The sequence below is a fragment of the Engraulis encrasicolus genome, chromosome 2, assembly GCF_034702125.1.
Source record: "Engraulis encrasicolus isolate BLACKSEA-1 chromosome 2, IST_EnEncr_1.0, whole genome shotgun sequence".
Classification (NCBI taxonomy): Eukaryota; Metazoa; Chordata; class Actinopteri; order Clupeiformes; family Engraulidae; genus Engraulis; species Engraulis encrasicolus.
This window is the reverse complement of record NC_085858.1, coordinates 47,845,804-47,866,899: the sequence shown is the minus strand read 5'-3', so window position 1 is coordinate 47,866,899 and position 21,096 is coordinate 47,845,804. Positions and strand designations below refer to the sequence as shown.

Below are 21,096 nucleotides of genomic sequence, written 5' to 3'. Positions count from 1 at the left end.
TGATTACACAGAAATGGAACAAAGGAGCGACCCACAACCCATATGGTTGGAATCACAATGAAAACTAGTTCACAATGGCTATCTCAGATTGGCCGTATATATGAAAGCAACGCTGTAAATCATAATTTTCTTACTGATGTGTTGAACTGCTCATGCACGGAATTTCACGAGACACGCTCTGCGCCGCGGATCACGTGTCAGTGGACTCTGTTGACAAATCAGAAGTGTAGTTACCGGATGTGAACCGCACATGTTATCTGCAACCGACCAGCGGAAGCATATTCTGAGGGCATACTGATTAGGTTTGAGATATCATAAAAGCGCATGCGTCGAGGCGGCGAGATTTAAAAAAAAAAAAAAAAAATTATTTTACCTTTACTTTACCAGGGAAATAAAATCACATTGAGAATAAAATTCTCTTTTACAAGTGAGCCCTGGCCAAGGCGGCAGCACACATAACAGTTACATTTACAGACAGGACACAGACAAAACAGAACAAATCAATATGGATAAAGAGATAAAATTACACAATAAAAACCATAAAATAATAAACATAAAACAACATTAGAAGGAGATTAAAATATTAAAAGAAAGTGCAGACAGATTTAAAAGTCTCATTAAGATATAAGCTATAGACATAAAAACAGCAAGCTTAAGAGATTTCTGCAGTTCATTCCAGTGAGTTGGGGCACAATGAATAAAAGCAGTTTTACCAAATTCTGTTTTTATCATGGGGACATTTAAAACAATGTAGCTACTTGAGCGTAGGTTGTATCCTTGACTGCTAAAAGATAAAAGGCTCTGTATATATGTAACCGGTTGGTATTTCACTCTGCGTTGTGTTCGAAATAAGGATGACTCCGAGACAAGATTGCAGATCCAAAGCTTTAGTGAGGGTTCTGTAATTTCACAGACAGTACATTAGGCTAATCACCATGGGGCTTGGGCTGCACACTCCCACTCCTCTTCCCACAGCATACAGAGACAGGGCTTACAATAAACATATTAAACAGTAGCCCCAAACATGGTGGAAACACGAGAAAACATAATAAAATCGCTAGGTTTAATAGAGCTGCTACGAAAATCCTAGCTTGCTTCTCATTATGAAACTCAGTGTGCCCTGGCTAGCTAACTTAGCAAAACTCCGCTAGCATAACAAGTGAGTTAGCTAAGTTGCCAGGGTCACATTTCCATTTCTAAACATATTATACACAGAGACAACGAAAATAAACACACACCTGTAATTTCACAGACAGTACATTAATCACCATGGGGCTTGGGCTGCACACTCCCACTCCTGAGAAGACCATAAAAAGGGATGCTAAATACTCGTGACTAGCGTTAGCAACGCTAAGCTAAAGGATTGTCACGATGCCACCGGCTTATGCTACACCTGGTGGCGCTAACACATCAAAGTATTTGAAACCAGGCATCATATTCGTGTAATACATTAGGAAAGGGGTAATACACGGAATAGTGTTCAGGATTACAGTGATACAACTGGTGGATGACAGAATAGAAAGAAGATTTAAGTAAGATTAGGGAAAGAGAAAAGTGGAGAATATACCTCTTCCCACAGCATACAGAGACAGGGAAGAGGATATGGAAAGCATAGAAATATGAATCAGACAAACGGAAATATTAGAGGGGGATAGAAGGAGGGGGGCAGGAAGCTCCATAGACACCCACAGGGGCTGTTCACTCACGGAACTTGCTACTAGCCACAACTGGCTAACCCTAACCACGGGACAGTGCAAAATGAATGAGAAGGGTCCGGCCACAGACCTGTATTAACCTAGACTGGCAATGGGCGGTTCTAGCCAGTGGCAGCTTTTCGGATTGACTGGGCGCAGCCATCTTTGCCTTTTTCCCGCCCTGTGGGCTCCTCCCACAGACGTAGCCCCGCCTAGTGGAGACTATCGCAGCTGTGTGCCATAGGAATGCATACGATTTCAAACGATGATTACAACGTTATCAAAGTGGGTTTCAATCATTTTTTGTAAGATTTTGACAAGTCGTAACGTCTAAATTCTCACTCCAATAATGAAATAACCCTCACTACCTCCAAACGTTTTATTAGAGAGCCTGAAGCTGAGCGGTCTTGCCAGATAGGGCGGTTTCCCGCCCAATCGGGGCCGTTGAGGAAGGCGGTCTGTGGGTAAAAATGGACGGAAATAATCAGTGTTATCTGGCAACCCCGAAGCCGACTGTTTTCGTTGCCGCTTATGCAGGTTTGTGGATATTTGTGACACTGAATCGGCCATGCTTACGTGTGTAAAGCTTATTTTATGTACTTAACTCAGATGCAATGACAACTGTGTATATTGGTATGTATATTTCTTAAATAAGCCGTACGTTTCAGTGAAGCTACCGGTAACTGTGCTATTATTAATACCCCCCCCCCCCCCCCCCCCCCCCCCCCCCCCAAGGACGCTGAAGGTAACCTAGCAACAACACGGCACAGCACATTGCAGCTGTGAAAATAACGAGCCACTTGAGAGCGAGACTTTTCTAGAACATTAATTTATACTAGAGCTATTGTTCTAAAGACGTTACACATGGCCTGGTCAGTGAACCAGTGTTGCAAAAAAATTTTTTTTTTAAAAACCCATCGGTGCATGACGTCATTACGTAATTACGGGAGTCTCCACTAAGATGGCGGACTACGATTCTGAGGCTCTGAGAAATCCGAAAATGTCGAGGGGCATTGCCAGTCTAGGTTAATACAGGTCTGTGGGTCCGGCTGCGTCCTGGAGGACAGGGGGCGTGTATTTAGAGGGGCGTGTATTTACAGGGGCGTGTATTTATGGCAGCCCTGATTGGTCCGATTCACGACGACCGCTGCTGGTGGACTACCCCTGACTTGGAGCCATTGAAACCCATTCAAAACTTAATTTTTTCGATCTGACACATAATATTTGTTTAATTAGACCTAAAGACACACCATGGGTCTTGTTTAAAAGTTGAGAACCTCAGCTCTCCAAAACTGAAAACGGTATCCCCCTAGCATCTACCAATCCGAAGGTAACCTACTTTAAGTGCGGGGTTACTTTTCTAAAGATGGCGTTTTCCCACACAGCAAAAGTACACCGTAATGGATCCGCCCCGGAGTCCACCATCCGGAGGCCATCCGGAGGATTTTGGATCCGTGCTCATAAAGTTACTTTCTTATTATGCTATAATCCCAATAAACGAACACTAAACCAGTTAACCGTTACAAACAGCATTTAGATTTAATTCTACAGATAACACAGACCTGGCCTAGACACCGTTTAAATAAGATCCCGAAAAAAACACAACCTGACAAAGAACTTCACTCATCATGATTTTTTATTTATCTTGACATTATTTTTCTGTCTCACTGTCATGTTGAACAATCGCGTGTCGTGGCTGCCTTCTCTTCCTTCCCTCATCAGTCGACGGGGAAACATCACATCAGCGCTCCGATCTGAAAAGGCAACAGAGCTAAACTTAGAGCTTTCATTTAAATTTCGTAAGATGACAATCAGACATTGCATTGCATATGGAATGGACAACGCTCTTTCACATCTCTATCCCGTGACAGTAATGATGTTGAATATTATAAGATGTACAATGTCCTACTTACTCTTGGTCGTAAAAGCCGGGAGGCAGGCGGGCATCACTGTAGCAGGGTGGATTACAGCTGGCTAGCCCTGTCCGACCCAGAGGTAATTCCACCTGTTTACTGTTGCACAAGATTAAGAACAAATTCAGATATTTGTAGCCCAACCACGGACATCTGTATCAAACTATGAGCCCAGCTACTTCATTCATTCACCAATGATGGACAATATATGGGACGAGGGCGCAGTTCATGGCCATCCATTAATTGCTAATAAATAATTAGCCTGGATTTCGTTAACGTGAGGAAAACATGATGCCACCGCTTTAGGATTTGTGCCGTTAAAAACACAGTTGGTGCCAAACCTGTTGAGAGCATCACCAATCCGTGTAAAAGTGTACCACGAGCCAAATTCAGACCAATATAGCCGTTTCATAAGAGTATTTGAACACTTAGACCTACGTTTAACTTTACACAAGTTTGCTTCAGTCAACCGGTTTGCTAGTAGCTGGCTAGCAAGCTAACGTAAACAAGGCTGTTAAAATGGGCACAATGTAGATAATTTTTATTCAACTGCACTTCCTCCATGTATCGGATGGCATCATATTTTAACAGCATTTAGGAAATACTACAATAGCCAATGTAGTTCCCCATGTCTTTGAATGAATGAATGAACTAGCTGTCTCGTTTTGAAAACAACTAGGGTTAACATACACTTTTTAAAGTCATAAAACAAAATCCTACGAAATATCAATAAGCATTGATAGTATAAAAGCTTCAGATATACTTTTTGTACCTTTGTGTATCACCTAATATAAATAAATCAATACTTACTGGAGAGCGCTGTTCGGTCGTGTCTGCCCCAACAAAAACTGTACCAACGTCCGTTAGATTTTACAGCGCGTCCGCGTTTGTGAATCAGATATGGATGCGATTATGGTCCGCGTTTTGACAGTAGAATTTGGGGCGGCGCACGGTGGCGACCCTGATCCACCAAGTGGAACCCAAAGGAATGTGACAGTGACACGGATGTGGTGACTTGAACGCGGCTCCGCATCGGAGTCCTCTGCTGTGTGGGTTGTTTCCTTGGAAACGGAACGGAGATGAAGCCAGCCAGACAGACTGACGAAGCGATACATGTATGTCATTTGACTCGGTTTTGCATTATTATGGATGCATTTCTAATCTTGACATTCTAATGGACAATCTGTGCGAGTTTCAAAATGCGTTTTTATGTAACATGGGAGTAAAATGTGTTAACAGTACGCCCGTCTGGGATTTGTTAGCTAGTCCGCTAGTTAGCTAGCAAGTAAGTAATAGATATTAGAATCGATCTGTCTCAATGGCCCAAGCATAAACAAAGAAACACCAGGATTTGGATGTTTAATATCAGCAATTTGTCAAAGCAAAACATTCACAGACCAGTTGTATATCCACAGCATAGAGTGTCTGCAAATCTTTCCACTTTTGACACATGATGTAGTGTAGAGACCTAGCACTTGCTAGCTAACTAGCGGGCCAGCTAGTTTAACAAATCCCAGACGGGATGTAAACACATTTACTCCCATATCACATAAAAACACATTATGAAATTCGCATAGATTGTCCATTAACATGTCAAGATTAGAAATACATCCATAATAGTGCAAAACCGAGTCAAATAGCATATGCGTACCACATAAACCGCGTCCGTTTCCAAGGAAACAAAACGCTATCTATGTGCTGCGAAGCTGCTCTCAGAACAGAGTGTTTGTTACATGGTCGCTCTGTAATGTGCTCTAAGAGCAGACCCACACAGCAAAAGTACACCGTAATGGATCCGCCCCGGAGTCCACCATCCGGAGGCTATCCTCCGGAACGGATCCGGTAAACGGGGTCGTATCGGCGTCCACTTGCACGCCGCCTATCATCCGACGCGGAGGAGTGGTGCGGAGTCAAAAGGGACCCGTTTGTCACCCGCAACGGATCCGCGCGCAGAAGCGTACCTCCGCAGTGAGCCCGGTTCGGAGGCGCGACATCCGATGTGGACTCATTACGTGTCCACTTATTGCATCCGTCACGGTTCCACTACTTTTTATCAGTTACGGACCCATTCCGGACTCATAGATGTTCCGGGCCGGGACCATTTTGGATCCGTGCTCATAAAGTTACTTTCTTATTATGCTATAATCCCAATAAACGAACACTAAACCAGTTAACCGTTACAAACAGCATTTAGATTTAATTCTACAGATAACACAGACCTGGCCTAGACACCGTTTAAACAAGATCCCGAAAAAAACACAACCTGACGAAGAACTTCACTCATCATGATTTTTTATTTATCTTGACAATATTTTTCTGTCTCACTGTCATGTTGAACAATCGCGTGTCGTGGCTGCCTTCTCTTCCTTCCCTCATCAGTCGACGGGGAAACATCACATCAGCGCTCCGATCTGAAAAGGCAACAGAGCTAAACTTAGAGCTTTCATTTAAATTTCGTAAGATGACAATCAGACATTGCATTGCATATGGAATGGACAACGCTCTTTCACATCTCTATCCCGTGACAGTAATGATGTTGAATATTATAAGATGTACAATGTCCTACTTACTCTTGGTCGTAAAAGCCGGGAGGCAGGCGGGCATCACTGTAGCAGGGTGGATTACAGCTGGCTAGCCCTGTCCGACCCAGAGGTAATTCCACCTGTTTACTGTTGCACAAGATTAAGAACAAATTCAGATATTTGTAGCCCAACCACGGACATCTGTATCAAACTATGAGCCCAGCTACTTCATTCATTCACCAATGATGGACAGCATATGGGACGAGGGCGCAGTTCATGGCCATCCATTAATTGCTAATAAATAATTAGCCTGGATTTCGTTAACGTGAGGAAAACATGATGCCACCGCTTTAGGATTTGTGCCGTTAAAAACACAGTTGGTGCCAAACCTATTGAGAGCATCACCAATCCGTGTAAAAGTGTACCACGAGCCAAATTCAGACCAATATAGCCGTTTCATAAGAGTATTTGAACACTTAGACCTACGTTTAACTTTACACAAGTTTGCTTCAGTCAACCGGTTTGCTAGTAGCTGGCTAGCAAGCTAACGTAAACAAGGCTGTTAAAATGGGCACAATGTAGATAATTTTTATTCAACTGCACTTCCTCCATGTATCGGATGGCATCATATTTTAACAGCATTTAGGAAATACTACAATAGCCAATGTAGTTCTCCATGTCTTTGAATGAATGAACTAGCTGTCTCGTTTTGAAAACAACTAGGGTTAACATACACCTTTTAAAGTCATAAAACAAAATCCTACGAAATATCAATAAGCATTGATAGTATAAAAGCTTCAGATATACTTTTTGTACCTTTGTGTATCACCTAATATAAATAAATCAATACTTACTGGAGAGCGCTGTTCGGTCGTGTCTGCCCCAACAAAAACTGTACCAACGTCCGTTAGATTTTACAGCGCGTCCGCGTTTGTGAATCAGATATGGATGCGATTATGGTCCGCGTTTTGACAGTAGAATTTGGGGCGGCGCACGGTGGCGACCCTGATCCACCAAGTGGAACCCAAAGGAATGTGACAGTGACACGGATGTGGTGACTTGAACGCGGCTCCGCATCGGAGTCCTCTGCTGTGTGGGGAATTACCGGTACATGTGTGCATCAAATATGCCCTGAACCTGCAGAAAAGGTGCCCTAAGAGCAGGGTTACATGCGCTGCTAAGCATTACCATGTAGACAATAAAGACGCCCTCAGAGCAGCGAGTTAATGTGTCATATCGTTACCGATATGCGGTAAAGCTGCCCTCGGAGCATCATTTTCAAAAATGCCGCGAAATTCCCAAAGGAGCAGTTAAATGTATTTATTATATGGTTGTGACGTCATCGGTCGAATGCTCCATTCATTTCAACGGGGCTCCCCAACGTTCGCACGTCTGTTATTTTTCGATAACGGACGGGTTGGTCTATAACAGACCGCTGTCAATGGCAACAAGACTTTTCACTGCTAAAGCGACTTTTCAACAAGACTCTAATCAGCTGCTGTGATAGACAACACCTGTTGTCCTGGCTACCTAGCTGTTGCCTAGCGGTGTTCCACAACGGCACTGTTTTGTTTTGCGCAGCAACAATCTTAACATTAAATAGGCCTAAAGAAATGTCCCCGCCACGTGTGAGTCATTTAAGTATATCCATATAATAAGCGGGTTAACTTTCGGCGAGTCGGTCGCTTTGTGGAATAGCAGCACTTCAGAGAGAACAAGACCCCTCCGCTCCGCGTCGGGGTCTAAAGATTCTCTCTGTCGTGCTGCTATTCCACGGTAGCGACCTTCTCGCCGAACGTTAACCCTTACTGAATGTATCTGGATACCGATAAGAGCAGAGAAAGACCTAACACTATAAGTTGCAATGAGAGGAACATAAAGCCCGGTTTGACTAAGTAGGCTAAGCTAACATTAGCCACCAACTGCTAAAGTTAACGTCTACCGCCGGTATATATATATATATATTTTTATTTTTATTATTTTTTTACCGCCGGTATATATATTTCATTCTTCACGTGACAGTCAATGACGTCAGACGTCGTCGTGAATCGGACCAATCAGGGCTGCCCTAAATACACGCCCCTGTAAATACACGCCCCCTGTCCTCCAGGACGCAGTCGGACTCTATTGAAATGAATGGGTGTCAATGGAGTTTTTTACCATTATAATTTTTGTGATTTTTTATAATTTTTTGTCCTGAAATATTAATATTAAGTTGGAAGCTAGAAATAATAAGACCCCATTTGAGTAGCGTTTCGATTATTTTGCGCCACTAGATTATTATATACTGGGTCACAAAGCTCAATTTTTATGGGGCCAAACCCATAAACATTAGCACGATGCTAGCGAGTACAGGTTGAAATCTTCTAACCTGCTGTAAAACTACACACCTGAACAATTTGTCAATAGGCCTACAGCCTATTGTTTAACAACAGTCATAGTGCTTACCAGGAATGTTTTGTTGAAAATATTTGTGACTGGAAATGGCAGTAGCAATGTATTTAGCATGGGTTCCCCTTTCCATTCCATACATTTTCCCACATGAAGGACTGGCCTACGCTGGTTACTGCAGTTTGTATGCAAAGCTAACTGGCTACAATAGGAACCAATGAGACTGAGCCTTCTCCCTGTGTTCTAATTTCTCTGACACCCATGAGAGGGAAGAAGGCTACTGTAAGTCTAGTGTAACGAAGGTGTGTCAAAATAAAAAGCCATCTTTGTGCAATTATACAAAATAAAGAAAGGGGCTAAAAGCACACTGTTACATATACAAGGGGAGCTGGCCAACTAAGGCCTTGTATACGAATAAAAGCCAATGTTTATGACGTCTAAAATCTAGTGATGGCCAGCCTACTAGGTCATACAACACACAGTGGTACGTAGAATGCTTTCTTCTAGTGATGAATCTTAAAGCAGAGTGATAAGTAGAGTCAAGTGATTGTAAAAGTGCCTTGGTGGTATTTCTATAAAAAATGTCCCCATAATCTAAAACAGGTAAATATGTAGCTTCTACCAACTTCCTTCTTGCAGATTGTGAGAAGCAAGGACTGTTTCTGTAATAAAACCCCAACTTTAATTTTAGCTTTGACACAAATTGCTTAACATGAAGCTTAAAAGACAAGTCCTCCTCTAACACAAAACCTAAGTACTTATAAGAGGAAACCAACTCGATGGAGCTGCCCTGCAAGGTGAGAAGAGGTGGAATAGGGATATTCCTTCGGCTCCTTGCAAAGATCATATATTTGGTTTTCTTGTCATTTAATACTAATTTTAAAGATAAAAGGCTGCGCTGGACTCTTTCAAATGCTTCTTGCAATTTTGAGATGCAGCTTTCCATGGAAGGTGCAGAACGATATATTATAATATCATCTGCATATAAGTGAATATCTGCATCTGATAGGTTGTCACCAAGATTATTAATATATATTGTAAATAGCAGAGGGCCCAAAATGGACCCCTGCGTTACTCTAGTATCAATATTTAACTTGTCAGAAAGGGAGCCTTTGATTTGCACACTCTGGGTCCTCCCATTTAAATAGTTAGAGACCCAACCTACTGTAGAATCAGAAAGGCCGATACTGCGCAGACGTGATAAAAGAATGCAATGATTGACAGTGTCAAAGGCTTTAGTCAAATCAATAAACACTGCAGCACAAGATTTTCCACTATCTAATGCATAGGTAACATCATTTAAAACTTTCATAGTAGCAGTGGCTGTACTATCATTCTTTCTAAAACCAGACTGAAACTTTGAAAGAATACACTTCCTAGCCAGATAATCCTTTAGTTGCTCACTGAGTATAGTTTCAAGAACTTTGGCAATTATTGACAGCTTAGATATTGGTCTATAATGATCCAAGATGGTTGGATCACCACCTTTAAGTAGGGGAACAACTAAGGCAGATTTCCAGACATCTGGAACAATATTCTGATCCAGGGATAAATTAAAAATATAAGACAGAGGTCCAGCAATAATCTCAGTTGCTAACTTTAAAAAATACGGCTCAATTTCATCAGGCCCTGCAGACTTCTTGGAATCTAGATTTTTTAGGGCCTTTAAGACCTCGTTTCGTGTAATGGCAGAAAAGCTAAATGTTGGGCCATTTCTTCTCAGGGGAGGAGACGTATTTGTTACGTCACTCCCAGTGGATTCATTAAAAATTGATCCTGATGAAACAAAATGCTTATTAAAGCTATTCGAAATATCAAGCATATTCATGATACGCTGATCATTCAATACAATGTGATCAGTGAAATCATTACAAGAGGTTAATGGAGAAAGCGACTTTATGGTTTTCCAAAATTTGATAGGATTGTTTATATTTTGTGAAGTTTCATTTAAGTGATTTGATAAATGACAGTGCAGCTCAGCAAGCAATTGGCTCTTGTTGCCGGACAGGTCGGATATATGCAAGCACGTGCCATATTAGCGTAGCCAATTTCCCCCGTTCATTCCTATGGGCGCTCTCTGAAGTGTTGTATCTCCTGCTAGACTATCTGTGCTAGTAGCTAGTTCCGTGAGTGAACCCCCCCCTGGGACGTGGAGGAGGTGCTGACCCCTGGTGGTCAGGAGATGGAAATGCAGGACATTGGAGTTGAACACAGCCCTTATAGAACAGCCTCGCCACTCGCTATTAAGCCCCATTGTACCAGTTGTTTGTATTAGTTCTATGGTTTTTGGCTGCAGTTCCAATGAGTTCTCCACTAGTCGCGCATCGGAGACCAAAATGAATGGGACCCAATGGAGCTAGATGCTAAAAATCTTAATTTTCACCCAGATCTCATCAACAAAGCTCAGATTTGAATGTCGTTCTGGAGGCTTCAATAAGGGTTTCATTAAACAGTTTAATAAAAAAAAGCACATATGTCCATTTTATTTGTTACAGGAGGCGGTTTTGTTGCTCACTACTCGCTAGCATTTTGCTAAGGATGTGACGTCATAGAGACTTAAAATCACTTTTTAAGCATATGCCTGGCTCAAAAGATCTAAAACTCAGCCGTGGGTATTTTCTATATATAGTCTTTCGAAAGCAACACCCGAATTACACGAGAAAAAAATCATATACTGAGATAAAGGCACCATGAGGGGTTTTGTTCCATAGGACTCCATTCATTCTGGTCTCCGGGCCGCCACGTGGATAAGGGTGGAACTGCCACAGCTCTAAATCTGCCATAGAATTAATACAAACCTGCCTCGTTTCGGAAACCGGAAATACACCGTGAAACCAGCCAGTGGCATATCTGGGCCATGGAGGTAGTATAAGAACTGGAGAGAGTGAATAAGGCCCGCCTCCAGTCATTTCAATGGGAAATGCTAGGCTAGTGAATTCAGCCAAAATTGAACAAAATTTTCAGCTTCAAAGATGGAGTCGTTTCCGCCACCAGTTTACTCAGCCAAATACGTGACACGTTAATGACTGACTTACGATTGACCAGAAAGATATGAAGGGTTTATTTGCAAAACGGTGTATCTCCATTTTTTGACTTTTGCATTTTATTATTGGAAATGACTGTTCAGAGGTCATGTCACCCTTGTGTGAATTCTTACCATTCAAATATTTTGAGAACATACTTTTTAAGCTATATAAAATGCATTTTGCAATGCATTTCAATGGAATGCCCAGTTCAAAAATGAAAAATTTCCCAACATTCTATAAAATGGAGATACACCGTTTTGCAAATAAAGCCTTCATATATGGAAGACGGGCATTGGATGCACAACCACACACCTGTATAGGTATGTGTGCCCACCACTAAACTCGCGCACCCACCAATCGCGTCCACCCTCTTTGAGCAAAGTGGTGGCGGAATTGCGACGAGGAAGTGCCTTGCTAATCGGCGAAGCTAATCAGCCAAATCCTGACCACCTGATCTGGGCTTATAGAATCTGTGAGATGAAGACGTCTATGATGACTTGGAGGAGGTGCTGACCCCTAGTGGTCAGGAGATGGAAATGCAGGACATTGGAGATGACGTCCACGATGTCGTGGAGGAGGCTGAAGACGGCGTCTGAACCCACCACACCCTTCTCCTGCATGTAGTCTGTGTATACATATTAGAAATATTTTACAATTTAACACGTTTTTTATTGTCTGCCATGTCATAGTTATTTGATAGATTATTTTCTACAAGTTTTAACTGTTTTGCAATCCTTCGTGTCATTTATTTACACATAATATTTTTTTTGTAATCCATGATGTAGCCTAGTTCATTTTGTACAAGCTGAAAATGTTAACCTGCTGTATGTTTTTTTTCTCCTAAATCATATAGTATATCATTCATTTACATGCTGTAAGTATTTTATGCCATCACATAAACCTGGTTTATTGGCATGTTGTCAGTGAGTGGTTTTTTTGCATTACATTACATTGCACTTAGCTGACTCAGCTTTATTCAAAGCAACTTACAACTATTATTTTTCAGGGAATTGGTTACAGTCCCTGGAGCAATGTGGGGTTTGGTGTCTTGCTCAAGGGCACTTCATCCGTGGATGGAGATGTAGGGAGAGGTCAGGGGCCAGGGGGGATTCGAACCGGCAACCGCTAGATTGAAACGCCAACTCTCTAATCACAAGGCCACGGTCAATGTCATCCTGATGTAACTTGATGTGTTTACATGTTACAATCCGTTAGTGAACACATTGATTTATCTTCTATTCTCTTGCCCTGTTATTTTTGAACATTCCAGATTTTTGTACTTTTAAAACGTTTATCACTGATTCTTGAGAAAGTGGCTAAAACAGGTTGTAATCTTGAAAGAAAAAACAAAGTGAATTACAAAATAATATGATATATCCTCGTAGACAAAGGTCTTGGCTTTTCAGAAATGCACAAGGCCAATCTCCCCATTTTCCATTTTTTTTCAGAAATCAGGTTTTTCTCCGATCATACCTTGTTTTTTGTCAACACCGTCAGACACAATTAAAAGCAATAAAAAGTGTATTGATTTGGTTGCATATGTATCTGGAGTTTTTAAGTGATTGTGTGTGTTTTTTGGTTCACACATACGCCTTTAAATGTTGAAAATTCACTTTCATTCTATTTTAATACTGCTTCATGTGTTCTAATTTAAAAATATGTGCTGTCAGACAATGCTTACTTAATGGCTAAATAGATCAAACAATTTTTTGTAATTTCACAAATATTCGTGTAGGCTTAAATTTGCTATTACTTTGATAATTCAACAACTACAAAGGAAAATTTTGTAAGCACATTCATTTAAAATGTCCAAAACTCCTTCTTACGGTGGTGACTTAAGAACTGACGGTGGTGACAGTAATCTGAAGGTGGTGAAAGTGACCTAATTATTACCTACATTTAGCAAAATAAATAGCCCTCTCAAGTCAATGACATCTAGCATAAACACTTTATTTTTGTGTGTGCACAGTATATTTGTGCATGTGTTTTTTCTTCATTTGTTAGATACTCTAGGAAGTAGGCCTAGATTATTGAAAATGTGGCATAAACAGGTTTAAAGTTGTTCAAATTCAAAATATAGAGGTGTATTATCATAGATGAACGTCTTGGCTGTGCAGTGAATGTATTGGCCAAGCTCCCCATGTTTTAAATTTTTCATAAAATGGGCTCTTTCTTGGTTTTGTCACCAGCGTCAGACAGAATTAGAAGTAAAAAAACAAGTTTGCTGTATTTAAGTGAATTACTTTTACAGTTCAACATAATTGTAGATACTTATTGGAAGCATATTCTTAAAACTTGTCAAAAACATGTAAAACACATGCTTTTTTGTGAACTACATCCGATGTCACCACCGTCAGGTTTTGTGACAAAAAAAACCCTCCAAATGCACCTCAGTGGAGGCTGGAGTATAAGTTTGGGTCACAATTATTACTAACATGTCTGGTAATGTTTCATTAACCAGCACAATTTAGTAAAATATGGAATAAGATGATGAGCGGAACAAAATCTGACGGTGGTGACATCTGACGGTGTGAGACAAAAAAACACTCTTTTACATCTTGTGCATTTTTTGCTCACATTAGCCACTTCGTTTTCGCTCTGTTTCTTAGGGGCTTCATGACGCTTCTGAAAAAGTATATATAATTAACATTAATGTAACAATAATACTATTAAAACCCCCGACGGTGCTGACAGTTTATGGTTGGGACAGTACCAGTGTCCAAACAAATTATGAAATTGAGGAGAAATTAGTAAACTTACAGGAGCTTCCGTGATGGTGAAGTACTCAGTAGATCTAAAGGTTTGAAAAGGGGTCCTAAGTAATGACAATGACCTTGCGCATACCTGATTTTATTGTCTTTTTAAAAACATCTGACGGTGGTGACTAATATGCTGGACACACTTTGAGCAATCAGAAAATAGTAGTAAATATTGCTTTACACGCACTGTGTGCATATCTAAAGAACCACTTCAATATGGACTTTCACATCATGGTGATATTATTCAATAATATCAGTGATTTTTACATTTTAAGTCAATTGAAATGATGATGTCTGTCCTTGGGACAGCTGTTTTTACAGGGTGTGGGCAGGTTTATAGCCATGAAAAGTAATACAATTACACTTAAATATTTCAAACGACTGTACATTTATGTAACAGACCCCTGTGTCTTTACCTGGATTCATTTTGTTCATGAAAATGTAGTTTATTTTCAACAGAATTGGCAGTTTATTGCAGAGACATGTTTTAGCCGCTTTCTCAAGAATCAGTGGTATACAATAAAGGATATCACATGGTCCAAACCCTTGTGTGTGTGTGTGTGTGTGTGTGTGTGTGTGTGTGTGTGTGTGTGTGTGTGTGTGTGTGTGTGTGTGTGTGTGTGTGTGTGTGTGTGTGTGTGTGTGTGTGTGTGTGTGTGATAATATAGCAACAAGGAAATCATCACAAACATCATGATCATCTTAATCATCATTATCTTCACCTTTACTATCATTGACATTGTATTCATATATTATTATAGTTATCATTATTGTCTAATTATCGTTATTATAATTATCATTATTATACTACAAGTAGCCTATAATGATGCATTAAGAATGTTACTCAAGGTTCCCAGAGGAGGAAGTGCTAGCCAGATGTTTGTTTCTGTGGGAGTATGCAATAAAATAATAAAAAGGGCCCTGCAAGTGATCGGCATCAAAATGAACAGTGTCGAATTAGCACCTGCCAACTGTCAATTCAGTTGACAGGTGGTCCCTGAACATTTTTAGGGGGACAAAGTGGTCTGGAAAGGTTTGAGAATCACTGCTGTAATCCAACTGCGAGTTGCACAAGATATACATCCAGGATAAGAGTACACTGGACTAAATTCTTGTATAGATTTAAAAAAATGTCTTTCTTTAATTATTTTTGTTACTGTTTGTGTTCTCCTTGTTTGTCCTGGTCTGTTCTGATGTGTATAAACCCTATGTAGGCTATGTGGATTTGGACAAGTGTTTGACAAATAAACTGAACTGAACTATACTTACTATTATAATCATCAGCATCATCATAAACATATGGGCTGCATCATCATCATTATAATTATCATCATTATTTTCATCGCCACCATCATCATCTTCATCTTCGTCACCGCCATCATCACATCACCAGCAGCCTCATCACCATCTGGGCAAGACTGGTCATGCAGTGACACACTGTCACCACTAGGGGGAAGCATAGTCCACAGGTCCAGAGATGGACACACTAGATCAGTGGTTTTCAAAGTGGGGACCGGGGATCCCTGTTGGGCCGTGAGGGGATGCCAGGATTTCCACGGGAGGTTGGCAGGAAAAGAGTAGCATAACAAAATAAATAATACCAAAAATTGAATAGCTAAACTAAGCCAAAATAGACCAAAAACCCCCAATGGGGATCTGCCTCACACACCTAGACTACTGTAGGCCTGTAGGAGACTTAAGGGCGGGTTATGCTTCCTACTTGTGCCACAGAGTGAGCTTGTCGCAGCCATGATGCAGTTAATTTTGGTTTATGCCCTGTTTTGAAGCACGGTCTGCGCGATGTCATTCCACGCTGAAACTGCCTTCAATACAAAGAGTAAACCAGACGTGTCGGTTGTTTTTTAGCATCACAGACTCGACGAGAATGAAAATGAAACATTAAATCTTTATATCACGTGCATGTTTGATCGCACTGGCAGCCACAGTGGTAGTTTGGAACAAAGAAGTGGCTCATTTGTCGAGGACGAAGCGGAATGTTTCCTCGACCTCGGAACCACTGTTCAACTGTCCAAATAACTTCAGCGTCGTAACTTGCAAGCGCATGTGTTGTCTTTGGTTCGTGTAAATAAATCAAACAACAAAGCACGGGCAACTTATTTAATGAAGAGCTCACAGTCCGTATACCGACGAAGGTTAGAACAAGGAAGTAGCGCTTGTTCTCGACTCGAGGACAGAGCAGGCTGGTCGAGAGGACCAATCAGAGACCTATTTTCGCCCTTTCACGCCGTCGCTCCCTGCGTCGAGACACAATTTCGGGGAGGTGCCCCAGAGTACCTGCGTGATGGGGGGGGCTTCACTCCGTTAACTGCGCGGCTCACTGCATCATGATGCAGTGACGCTGATCTCGAGGCATAAACCACCCTTTTGCCCACATGTCCACGTGCTACCTGCTGTTTCGACATGATATGAAAATGGTTGACTGGTGGAGGACTGTGGCTGTGCTATCTTTTTCTTCTCTACAATGTTTATAAATATGATGTTTTCTGTAGTATTTAAGCCATGGCTAGAATCTCAATCTCTCTCTCTCTCTCTCTCTCTCTCTCTCTCTCTCTCTCTCTCTCTCTCTTTCTCTCTCTCTCTCTCTCTCTCTCTCACACACTCTGTGTCTGTCTGTCTGTCTGTCTGTCTGTCTGTCTGTCTGTCTCTCTCTCTCTCTCTCTCTCTCTGTGTGTGTGTGTGTGTGTGTGTGTGTGTGTGTGTGTACGGTTTTGTTTGGTCTTTTAAAATGTAGACCTTATTAGTGACAGGACACTTGAGAGGGACAGGAACCGATTGGGGTCAGAGAGACGGGGAAGGATTGGCAAATGACCCAGGCAGTAATCGAACCCGCGTCGCCAGCGTAGGAGCCCAGTGCCCTTGAGCCACGGTAGGGCCCACTGACAGCTTTTCGCTGGGCCTGCCTGGGACAAAGTCATCTGAAAGGCCCCCTCAACAAATAGACATAATGTAATGGTGACCCAATTCTGGGCCCCATCTCCCCTGGGCCCGGGACAACTGGCCCCTTAATCCCCCGTGTTGGCTCCCTTGTGTGTGTGTCATATGGAGATCTTCTTTCCAGTGCTAATCTGACATCAAGATAAGAGCTGCTATCACTGTATGTATGAATGCATGCATGTATGTATGTATGTATGTATGTATGTATGTATGTATGTATGTATGTATGTATGTATGTATGTATGCATGTATGCATGTATGTATGTATCATGTATGTATGTATGTATGTATGTATGTATGTATGTGTAGCCTATACATACATATATAATCTAATAGGGTGTCATTTTATTTACCTCATCTAGGTGAATTTGTCTGTGATCACATATACTACGTTATGTAAGAAATCAGTAAAAGCATATTAATATCAACTTGTTCATATACTAATTTTCCCTCTGAAACCTCTATGACAATTTTCTTCTTGGAGCAGGCGTCACTCTTCATTATTTAAACCTCTGAGGGTGCTGGCCCAAATGTTAAATTCATGTTCATGTTAAATGCTTTGCACACTGAAGAAGGCACACACCGAAACACGTTTGTGCAATAAAAAACACTACTATGCAAGGTGCGGCCTCCTTCTTGAAACACTGAAACCCTCTGAAATCTCTAAAACCAAAGCAAGCCATCTACATTTGCTGCAAACGATCTGCAGTCCCCTCCAGACCACAGTGAAATTCTCCCCATTAATGATTTTCCATTTTAGATTATCTACAACAGCGGTTCTCTACCTTCAGATCACTGTGATATTCAGATTCACTATTCAGATTCAATGATATTCATCACTGCTATTAACTATCCTCAGTAGAGTAAGTTCTATGTTGATACTGTTAATATAAGGAAAGGAAAGAATGAATTTAAGAAATATCTTCCTTTGCTGAAATGCCGTTTAGGACCTCTGCCAGTAGAGGTCTCCCACATCATGCAGATATGCTGGTGTAATGCCATGAGCACATGCTGTAAGCTTAGGGCGTCAGACTTGTAGCCCAAAGGTTGCCGGTTCGACTCCCGACCTGCCAGGTTGCAGGGGGAGTAATTAACCAGTGCTCTCCCCCATCCTCCTCCATGACTGAGGTACCCTGAGCATGGTACTATCCTGCCTCACTACTCCCTTGGGGTGCCATTGGTAAGTGTGCCTCGTGGAGAAGCTTAAAATCTTATTATATTTTGTATAATGACTATACAAGGCTTTGTATTGTATTTTGTATTGTATTTTGTATTGTATTGCATGGCCTTGGGTCCATGGGCACTGCTAGGGCCATTTTAGTATAGGGGGCTTGGGCTTGGTGTGCTTACAGTAAAAAAAAAATGTTCCACATACACAACACTCCTGTGGCTATAAGCAATGATAGACCACAAACAGCAAGATAACAGTAACCAACAGTGGAAATGCACCACGCACCTGAAAAAGGCAGTTTAGTGTAAACCCAAAGTTTCCTGAAAGCACCTCAGACGATTGACCCCGATTCTCCATACATCCTTTCAGTTCACTGGTACTCTGGGCTCCCGCGTCTTTCTTGAGTATGTCCACATATGTTAGTGTGGGACGTCCTCTTAACCGGCACCCATGTGATGGTTCCCACAGCACCAGTTTGCTGGCTGGCAGTTCCTGGTGCCTTTGGCACTGTCCTGCAAATCTCATTCTCCTTACAGCAATCTTCTCGCTCACCCTTGGTATTCCCTCATACAGGGTTTCGTTGGTTACATGTGCACTACTGGTGCACTGCACAAAGCATCCTGGTGTAGCACCCATCAAGGGACTTCTCTAGGGTTGGCTTAAGGGTCCCGCATTCACTGCCATAAAGGAGAACGGATTCTACTGTTGCATTGAAGAAGCTAAGTTTGATTAGACGGGGGAGACTGAAGCTTGTTTTAATAAGTGGTTAGAGTAAGGGTTCATAAAGATTTATGTGTGCCACTGCCATCAGTGTGCACTGGGTCTGCACTGATGGAAATACACTGTCCAATATAAACACCACGATTTAATCCCATAATACATGCTGTAGCCTACCTCCAGATAAACACAGGTTAATGATAAACTAAACTAGTTTAGACAAATACATGTAAGAAGATGAACTCACCTCAGAGTTAATGACACACTTTCTCACTTCATTTCAGTTCAGTAGTTGTTCCTGAATAACATGGGCATGCTGTATGTCCTACCTTCCGCACAATGATGCAATTTCAGCACATACTGTAGTAGACCTACTGTAACAGGAAGGCTTGCAACAGGGACTGGGTGGATTTGACAATGGAGGAAAATCGAGGAACACAAAACAGCAAAGAAAGAATGAAAAAAGAAAGAAAGAAAGAGAAAATAAAGAAAAAGAAAGGGCGTACAGCTTTGATTTATATTTAATTAACCACTTAACCGTCACACACATTTTATACATTTTTGGCTTCTTTTACGCCAGGGGTTGAAGTCATATCCCTGTTTGTGCTACACTAACACCTGTGCTCTTGTTTGAAAGCTACGACTCTGGAGTTCGTCACTACATAGTCAAAAGAGCACTCTTATGTTTTGTTACAAATCTACTTGGAATAAAACACAACATTTCTTGAAAAAAAGGAGAAAATGAATGTTAATCCAAATAAATGTCACTCTGAAAGCAGTTCTCCCGATGAAACAGGAAAAAAAAACCTTGCCTCAAGTCTTACTAAAAGTCCAGGACAAAGGATCCACTGAAAACACGTAAAAACAGCAAAAATGTGGATGTCTTGAATCCTACCGAGACCAGTCACATCAAAAGGCCGATCTATAGGCTAGCACACGTTTTCGGGCTGACGGTCCTCGGATACCCGGTCCTGGCTGTGGCGGTCATCATAGCTGGAGCTATTGTGCTTATTGTGCGAGGTGTTGTGACTCTTCAAGCCCAGGCAATGTGCTTTTCACTGGGGCACCCTGCGGACACATGTGGGAATTATTATGTTTTTTGTTTTTTTTCGATCAGAAATGACTACAGCCCGGAGACTACACCCCCCGCCCTCCTCATGGATGTCAATGTACTCACCTTATTCCCTGGTTGCCTGGCCTTTTATATGCCAGGACTTGTAGCAGTTCCTCGTGGGTACCATGCACAGGGCAACGTCACATGTGGTGCATAGACGTCGTGTCTTCTGTCTACAATTCACACACTGTCGCTGTCTTTCTACGCCATCTTCCCCGAAGTGTGCGGGCATATGCAATGCATCAGGCGGTGGCGCTGGTGGTGGTGGCGCTCGCGGAGGAGAGGGGACAATTTCACCATGTCCAGCGCGCCGGAGCTCCAGAATTAGCTTCTCACGGAAGGCTTTCTGACATATGAAAGCCCATTGGGAAACTCCAACTCCCATTGTGACACAGCACTTCACAGCACACAAGTGAACACTGCACACTGCGAAATTGTATTCATGCCTCACCTGTGCAAGGGGGCAGCCCTCAGTGGCGCCCCATGGGGAGCAGTGCGGTGGGACGGTACCATGCTCAGGGTACCTCAGTCATGGAGGAGGATGGGGGAGAGCACTGGTTGATTACTCCCCCCACCAACCTGGCGGGTCGGGAGTCGAACCGGCAACCTCTGGGATGCAAGTCTGACACCCTAACCGCTCACCCATGACTGCCCACCCAGGGCTTTCCACCCCTGCTTTCCATCATCTATTTGTGGAGGATGAATGCGTTCACTATGGCAATGTCAATAAAATGGTAAAAGAAAGATCTGTACCACCTCCTCGTCTTGTGAAGAACTTGGTAATAACTGATCAAACTGTCAGACCAGTCAACGGCATTTTTATTATTATTGTAG

General features: G+C 42.0%; 2 long non-coding RNA genes across 2 annotated transcripts; both read right to left on the bottom strand.

The window, feature by feature from the left end:
• Window positions 1–3,312: 3,312 nt before the first annotated feature.
• On the bottom strand, window positions 3,313–4,657 carry LOC134439994 (uncharacterized). The gene is made up of 3 exons (XR_010032899.1): window positions 4,418–4,657; window positions 3,608–3,706; window positions 3,313–3,448 (listed from the first exon to the last, which is right to left on the bottom strand). It is a non-coding gene; the product is annotated as an uncharacterized LOC134439994 (long non-coding RNA).
• A 1,266-nt stretch (window positions 4,658–5,923) lies between these two features.
• LOC134440001 (uncharacterized) lies at window positions 5,924–7,373 on the bottom strand. Its single transcript, XR_010032900.1, has 3 exons — window positions 6,984–7,373; window positions 6,178–6,276; window positions 5,924–6,018 (listed from the first exon to the last, which is right to left on the bottom strand). It is a non-coding gene; the product is annotated as an uncharacterized LOC134440001 (long non-coding RNA).
• Window positions 7,374–21,096: the final 13,723 nt, after the last annotated feature.